This window comes from Nipponia nippon, unplaced genomic scaffold, assembly GCF_047370975.1.
Source record: "Nipponia nippon isolate SJK-2023a ecotype South Korea unplaced genomic scaffold, ASM4737097v1 scaffold_38, whole genome shotgun sequence".
Taxonomy (NCBI): Eukaryota; Metazoa; Chordata; class Aves; order Pelecaniformes; family Threskiornithidae; genus Nipponia; species Nipponia nippon.
This window is the reverse complement of record NW_028262356.1, coordinates 767,021-775,720: the sequence shown is the minus strand read 5'-3', so window position 1 is coordinate 775,720 and position 8,700 is coordinate 767,021. Positions and strand designations below refer to the sequence as shown.

Sequence of the window (8,700 nt, the reverse complement as noted above, 5' to 3'; positions counted from 1 at the left end):
AACATGTGAAATCCTTGCCCAAAAGAGTTTGCAAACCACCTGTTTGTTAGCACAGTCACTGCATTGCAACCATTCCACCTGCGACAACATCCTCTCAGGGGGCAGACTTGCCTGGTCTGATCAAATATTCCATCAGCAGAATTAATATTGAACTGCTACAAAAACAGGGCCCAAAATCGACGTTCAGGGTTGGGATACAAGAGTCATATCACAGGGCTCACACGTCAGTCCCACCTGAGGTATGCGTCTTAAATTTCATTTCCCGCTGGTCAGATAGTCCTCTTCGGAGATCTTTTTAAACGGAGGGCTCATGGTAAGGGAGAGAGGAGAGTTCCTTACTTCTTGTGCAGTCAGGGCATGTTCCCCGGCTACAAGCAGCCTAATCCGGCCTCCCATTTGTGTAGGACCTGTTAAAAGAGTAAACCCAAGTCTTAAGTTTACTCATTTGCTTGTTTAAAGAACCTACCATTTGCAGCGTTATACCCCCAGAAGACTACTTGTCGCAGACACTCTAAGCAAGCTGCCATAAAAGCCAGTTCAAGAAAATCTCAAATAACCATTTCTGTACCCTCTGGGAGAGGTTTTCAAAGCTGGTCGAAGGATTTAATTGGCTTTGTGTGCTTAACACTCATTGCGTGGATTTACAATTTTACTGCCAGAGGTTTTATGTACTACAGAGATGGGTGTCTTCAAAACAGCAACTGTAATGATCTCATGTATAAATACACACAAAGATGCTCTAATATCACACATTTGTAACTCAGTGGATGCTCCTACCAAGGGACCGGTTCCCTTCCTTAGCCACTGAACGAGTGAAAGGATGGAACAAAAATGACGTGATCGAGCTCCGAAGCAAAATTTTTATTTTCATTTAGCTTTAATTTAGAGCTGCATTTAGTGGTGGAAAGTGCCAGCCTGACAGCTCGGAAGCATGAAGCACTTGCTCCTCTGTGCCAGAACCGCACAGGCACTGGCTAGGCAAGCTGCCTGCCTACTTGTTGCCCTGCCAATACAATATATAATGGAGGAAAGTAAAATGGAGATATAAATGTTCTTTGTCCAAGTATTTGATGCTGACAGCTTCTTGCCTCCAGCCTTCCTGCACCTCAGGAGCTCGGAAGACGACAAGAAGAAGTGCAAGCAAGGAACACTGGCGCTGCATTACTCGTGGAGTGGCTTTTCCACTCAGAACAGCGGTTGCTTTTCATCATCATGAAGACAAATTGTCTGGTTTTGGGGGAGTGCCTTGGAAGCAATGCAGGGGCCCAATTTAAGAGAGTGTCATCTAGAGAGAGGGAGACAGTCTGTGGCCCAAATGTCTTGCACAACAGCCAGGTGTGAGAGAAAGAGAAGCATTACCCTTGCTGTATTGCTGAGACACCAGCTTCAGCAATGATGAGACACCAACGATAAGTAACTTTCCCCAGGTCTCACTAAGCATGCACTCAGGTTTTCTGATTTCCTTTCACTGAACTGTACAAAAACTCTCTCTACAACAATAAATTACATATGCCCGGGACCATTCCCTGAAATGAAGGCCAACTGGCACAATTACCCTTGTCCATTTGGTTGCATTTTGTTATGCAAAAATTGGATGCAGAATAGCTGCTTCCAAAATGCCTGCTGGGAAATGCCCTGGCCCATTCTCCCTCGTGAGCAGCGCTGAGGAATTTGTTGAGCTTTTCAGCTGACGTGGGCCAAACCTGTACCTGTCAACCTCCAAGCGATTTAGCCCTACAGATGATCAAGGTCTAGTTCACAGGAACGCTCACTGGTGCTGTTTAAGTCAATACCACAGATGCTGCCAAAAGGTCTCCGTCAGGCAGCATCTCACGCTAACATACACAGGGTACATTTTTTCCAATACTCTCTTAGAACAGCAGTAAACAGAAGCAGAGGAAAGCAATGTGAATAAACCAAGCTCATCCACTATCGCACAGATAGAAGAGTGGCTCATTGTCTTAATACAGCCTGAGGAGCATCTGCCTTCAAACCCAATATTCAACTGGAATTAATTTTTTCCCTTACTGTGATGAGCAGGTAGAAGGGGGGTGTTGCTTGTTTTTTTTTTTAAACTTCTTACTTTTAAATAAAAAAGGCAACAAAAGGTATTAAGTGTCTACAAAGAGAGAAGGCACTATCAGAAGTGTAGGATCTAGTAACAAGAAGAAATGGAGACGGAAAATGGGAAGGGTCAGCAAGTGCCTAAGCACAATTCACAACTGAAGCGATGCCGTCAGCATAACACTTTTTGCCATCAAAATACTTGATCAGCAATGGTTCAGTCCTTCAAACAAGAGGACGTCAGAGTAAACCAAAAGTGAAAAGGGAACACAGATCTTGAAAGACAATGCCTGAAGAAGCAGTTAATTTGGAGGAAGGAGAGATCGGAAGAGATCTCCAGGGCCATCATAAACGTACTGAACTCCATATTAAGCAATAAGGGGTTGGCTGGTTGCTTTCTACTTTCTTTATTTCCATCAGAAGGCTGTTGCAAAACCCACGTATTCTGAGCATTAAGAGTTTTCTTCCAGTATTCAACTTAAATTTACTCAGGACCAGGTGGCACACATTTTTTCTGGTGTCCACACCTTTAAGCTTAATAACTCTTCTCCCTAAATAGTATTGCCCTCTTCTGCATTTACAGGAGTCACCCCACTCTTCTTCCACTTCTCTGTCTAGCCTCTCTAAGCAGAAAAGTCCTATCTACCACAAACTTGTCAAAAAATAGGTAGGATACGGCAGAGTTTCAAATACATCGGTGTTTATAAAATTAGAAATTTTGAAAGGCAAAAAAGAAAAAGAAATAAAAAAAGGATGTTGGGGGAAAAATTATTTTCTACCTTGACTGTTAGGTACTTAAGCTGCCAGTATTTAACATTGATGTCTGTATTTCAAGGTCATGATTGCAACAGTTCTGTTATTTGTGGATATCAGTGAGAGATTATCTGCGTTTCACCAGTTTAGGTGAAATGGATGGATTTGTTTGGCGTTTTTTAAATGTTTAAGAGGTTAGAATCCACACCTCCAAGGTACGATGGGCAAAAGAACACATTTTCAGTGAAATTAAATTACGCTTCTCTTGATTTAAATACAAAAAGTTAACTCCACTGGTACATTCATCCACAAGAACATTAACACCTCCAACTTCACAGAGACCCATAAATTATTTTTGTAAACAGCAAATTAGTGAACATAATACATCACTCTATGAAAGAGAAAAAGAATGCACCATCAGCATTTTCCTTTTGGACTAGAAAATGAAGATCTCTAAGAGCAGATAAGCCTGAACTAAAAATCAATCAAATCTGGACCCCGACTGGGCTATGGGTTATGATATGCGACATATCTGGACTCAACTCTTGAAAGCTATCATGCACTAACGAAAATTTTAGGTTATTATGCAGCTGTTTAACTAGAGTCTTGGCAACTTAATTTGGGACATGGAAGGCATTTGCACTACTGTACCGTGGGCAGTAAAGAAAACTGGTCCTGCAGTTCGATTCCAAAGCCGCATCCTCAAACAGATGAGACTGCTACATCTGAGGAACATGGATGGAAATCTCACCTGCCATCCCGAAGTTATTCTGTGGCATTTTTTCACTTTTTTGTCACTGTCCTCCGGCTTGGTAAATCTTTTGCAGAGTCTTAAGCAAAAGCCCATAGCTTTTTCCTATTTGTAACAGTAGATGCCTGGGTTTTCACAGGTTGGTTTGTTGTAGGGCACCACTTGTACCCTGGATTTGCCTTCATAAATGCATCCTTGTACTAGAAAAGAAAAGGAAAATTACCAGTCATGCCCACCACGACATTATACTATCCACAGGACAGGAGCGCACCACTTGTAAGAGGATTTAATACAGCAAATAATCCTTAAATATCATGGGTTTTTAACAGTTTAATCATGTGCTTCGAGTCTGACCGTCAACACAATCTAACAAGAAGAAATATTACGATAAGTAGAGCTGTATTTAAAAAGAGTGGGGTTTCTCTTTCCTTCCCTGAGGGTTTATCACCCAGAGCAAGCTGAAGTTCTGATCCTGCAAACTGCTCCCCAGTGCTTGTACGCTCACTCTGGGAAATAGCAACAGCTATTCGAATTCTTTTGCAGGTACAATCTTTGCTTACTCGGTAGTTTGAATGAAATGAAAACATACTTTTAGCAGTAAATGCAGCATGATGATCCTTACCTTGCACTCATTTTTCTCTAATAGTTCAATATTTTAGGCTATTTGAGTATATTCTTTCCCAAACCAGGCACTGAAAATAAACCACAATCAGTATCATCTCATTTTCAGTAACTTCTGATACATCGTCCCAGGGTTCCTTCCAAAATGTACCATGCTGCATGGCTGCATAACATAAACTGGGACCGTTTAAAACTTTCTTTGGCCTGGAGCACACAGCGCACATCTCATTTGTTTGCTATATTCTTGGCATGAGGCAGCAAAACAAACGAAGCCAGGCTACACCTAGAGGGGAAAGGGGAAGAGGTCTGGACCCCACACAGTTTGGGGGGTAGGCGGAAGGATGGGAACCTATTTTATGCTCAAAATTCAACAGTGATGTTTTCCAAATACCTTACTGACCAGAGCAAAGCAAGATTTTTGAACGTTAACAGCAATAAAGAGAGCACATTTTTTTAAAAGTGTTGCTATGCAAGGTGGAGAATGAAAAAATCGGAGGAACGTGTCGCACATACCAGCTGCAGATGTTTGTCTAACAACTGATAAGGGCGTACAGCAATGGCTTCTGTGGGAGGCTACCCAGTAAGGACCTGTTCCGACCACAGGGAGGAGGAACCCACCACCTTCCCATGCACTCGGTAGCTCTCGATGGCAGCAAACGACCAGAAATGCTGTTTTACACTGAAGTACCTGGCAGGGCAGGGAGTTTCATTCGTGATTGCACAGGTTCCCACCCACCCAGCTGTCATCTGTCCCAGTTACGGCACAGAGAAACACCGATGCTTCATGCACGTGCCTGCACAGAAACACACGCGGAGGGGAAAAAAACCCCTTGGGTATCAGATACAGAAATAGCGCTGAAAACTTTCTCCTCTGACAGAGTCACTGCACTGTTTTCCCAGACGGATAAACAGCATGCCTTGTGGCAGGATCATCACCGCATGCATATTGCTTCTTTCATTTCCATCTTAATCTATCAGCTGGCACTTGCTACCCCCAGACTGTAGCAAGGATAAAAGTGATTCGGTTTACAAGAAGCACAGCACCGTGTGAACCCAGTGTGTGAAGTCCTGTATCTATAGAAATGGCTATAAATAATAAAAACACGCAGGGACCGCTGACCCACACACACGCTGTATTTTTTAAACAGGGCCTACGTATTAAATCTGCGAACTAAGGACTGCGACACCTCTCACCTTGCCCCTTTTCTCTTTCCCTCCGTTTGGTGTGGGAGCTCATTTCGCCAGTGAGGGCACACCACAAAAACAGCCTCACGGAGGGAAAGGGAGGGAGGGGATAAGGGAAGAGGTGGAAAAGAAATACACAGAGAAACAGCTTGGTCTTCCCTTGTTAAAGCCACAGCCCCAACACAAATCACATTTCCAGCCTGCAGAGTGAAAAGCACGGAATCGCTAGCAATGAAGCGCGTAAGCTCTTCATATCAGCATCGCCGCTTTGAGTAATTGAATTGTTCGACGGAGTAATTTGAACAAGCCAACAGGCTGCCTATCAAATGAGAACCAGAATGCATGCCATTTGCGAGACGAGGCTGCAATAAGCTTTTAATGGGTTTCCAACAACAGCAATTCAAGTCAGGTGGGGTATGAATGGATTTTTCCCTTCGCAAAGCCAAGAGGAGAACATTAACCACACTCCCCAAAGCGGGGGGAGCAAACTGAAGGAGGACAACACATCGGCCCCTTTCAGCGTTTCAACACTCAAGATAAATGAAGAAAAAAAAAAACATGGAAAAAGTTAAACAGTGGCCAAGAAGCAGTTTCATAAAATTCATGTCGGGGCCTGATCCAAATCTCAGAAAGACTTTCAATGTTGATTTTTGTGACTGCTAGATCAAGGCCTAAAATGAAGTGATAGCTTCTGCTTGCCAGGTCATGAGAAGATAAAGTAAATGAGTTTACACAGTAACGAGAAAACGCCAAAGCCCATATCGGAGTTTACAGTTTTCCTCCTTGTGACCAACTGTGAAGCAAACCAACTTAATGCAGCCAACCTAAGGCCGTGTCTAAAGTCGCTTAAAAAAAAAAAAAGCTAAGTCCTTATCCCGGCATGTAAAGATACCACCTTTTTTCCCATGCAGAGTGGCGGAGGTGGCCCAGCAGGGCCATGTCCCGACGTTGCAGGCAAGATAAAAGTGCAGGATATGTTTGTGGCATCGGTTTGATATATCCTTTCCGTTTTGTGTAAGACTGGGGAAGGATGCGTTCTGAGGTAGGACTGGTGCTACTTGAGACCTGACGTTAAAAAAGGTGCTGCACTTCAGTGAAACTCCCTGAGTTGCTTTCATCACCAAAGAAAAAAAGATTTGCTTTCTCCAGTGTGGTGAGAACGGGGGCTCACAAGTGGATTCCAGCTGCACCTCAGGGTAGCAGTTAGCATGTGCTTAACTTTAAAGATATGCTTAAATCCCACCAACTGGCTATTAAAGGTCACGTGAATCCCAGAGATCTAACAAAAAAAATCCCTAGAAAATACTACACTCCATTTTTCACTCCTGAAGGACACGAGATTCTCATTACACATTACGGTCAGATGCCAGCCAGGAAGGCAGAACATTTGTCCCCTCCTACTCCGAGGCGGCCGCCAAAGCAGCAAAGCCAGCAAGCTCCCGTCGGGCTGACCGTCCCTGCGAAACCACTGACCAAGCGCTTGCCGGAGAAGTGTTCGGCCCTGCCGCTGCACAGCAGCAGCCTAGATTCATCAGGCTGCTCCCTACAGAAAACAATCCCCGCTGCCTGGACCTTGCCGATGCAAGAGCGTACTTAAAAATGAAGTGTTTTCTAGCAAGGGGAAAAAGGCTTGAACAATAATAATCTGGCTGGCGACTTTCCCAGGCAGCTGAATATTCGCAGTCCCTGAACAGGGCAGTTGTAGCGAAAGCCCTGTACGAGTCAACAGAAAAACACATTACTCCTACTGTTGTAGCAACTAAAAATGCCGGGGCGGCTCAGGGGGGCTCTGGGATTTGGGGTGCCCGGTGCCTGTGACCCGGGGGGGGGGGGGGGGGGGGTCCGTCTCCATCTCCTTCCATGCCCCAGCTCTTGGGTCACTCCTGGGGCTGCCCCAGCTGGGACCGGCTCCAGCTTGGAGTCCTCCCCCCGCCACGCTGGGGGGCCAGCAGGCAGGAGACACCCCTACACCCGCCCAAGGGCCTCGCTCAGCCCATGGACATCCCCAGCCCTCGCCTCAGCCATGCCGCAGCTGGAGAAGAGACTGCACCTCCCGAGACCAATGTGGCCACCTGGCAGCCCCACGCCCCAGGACAGCAGCTCCCGGCATGGCCCGGGGCGCTCCTGCCCCGCTGTCTGACCTTGTGTTGCAAATTCTGAGTTAGGATCCTGCCGCCTATGCCAATTTTTCATGAATGGGTGATTATAGACCACTTAAGGAAACACCGACAAAGGTATTAGCAAAAGTGGTTTTAATATGATGAAGTAACAGTGCGACTTAACAAAGTTCGATGGCAAGATTCTCTCCATTAATTACTGCATGGAAGAATCATACAAAGGAGAACTGAGTTACACTCGAGTTAGAATGATTCACGAGGGACCGGAGATGCACAGAGTAAGGAAGAGCCTCCCGTTGGGTCACGAGGTTCAGAGTAAACCCCCCCTTGCTTCCTAAACTCCTGATGGAGCTTAGGTGCGGCTAGGTCCAATCTTAGTCTCAGACTTGGTCAAGGGTTTATGTCTAAGGGATTGTACATGCAAAGCTTATGTTATATTTCCTTAGCATCGATTCAGCATGCAATCAAAGTTACCAAGACAAAATGAAAGTTACCTTACTACAAGGTTATGTGCGATAGCGGTCGCTTACCAGAGATCTGTCACTGGTAAAAGGTCTCTCTGCCTCCCCTTGAGAGTTGTCCCAGCTCAAGGGGAGATCATCACCATGCAGCCAAACTGCCTAACAGGGAGAGCTCAAAGGCGGCTCACTTAGGCTGTCATATTTATAGGATGAAGTGGTTGGCTCGTAGTCAAATTACATGCAACGGAAAAGGTCTGTAGGAGATTCGTCATACCCACAGCTTTCTCTGTTCCCTGATAAATGAGTCTTGGAAAAAAAAAAAAAGCCACCTGCTGTTCATGTGTTAATCGCATGATTGGCATTCCAAGCTCATGGGCATCGATGCTCACGGTGTCGCTCGTCTCCTTTGTGGGTTTTGAGAGAACAGATTGAAACTAGAGGAGCTCAGGGCTTTACCTCTTTCGGAGCCTGCACCAAACTACCACTAGTCTGGTCAACGGCTTGAGCACATCCGTCACACATGGCATGAGGAAATGGAGGTTAGTGAAACTGCAGGACCACTGGTCTCGGGTCCAGGAGATTGCCACCACAGGCTGACCATGCCCCCTCAGTGCCAGTCCCTCTCCCCAGGCCAGGACAAGCGTCCTGGTCCAGCAACAAAGCAGCCTGCCCTGAGTGGGTGCCTGCAGAAAGAGGTTTCTCCTTCTCATGGAGTCCTCCCTGCAGGCACAGAAATGCTCCCTTGCTC

General features: G+C 45.6%; 1 long non-coding RNA gene across 1 annotated transcript; it reads right to left on the bottom strand.

Annotated features, from left to right (window-relative positions):
- Positions 1-271: 271 nt before the first annotated feature.
- LOC148053643 (uncharacterized) lies at positions 272-8,087 on the bottom strand. The gene is made up of 3 exons (XR_015707931.1): positions 8,022-8,087; positions 3,569-3,768; positions 272-407 (listed from the first exon to the last, which is right to left on the bottom strand). It is a non-coding gene; the product is annotated as an uncharacterized LOC148053643 (long non-coding RNA).
- Positions 8,088-8,700: the final 613 nt, after the last annotated feature.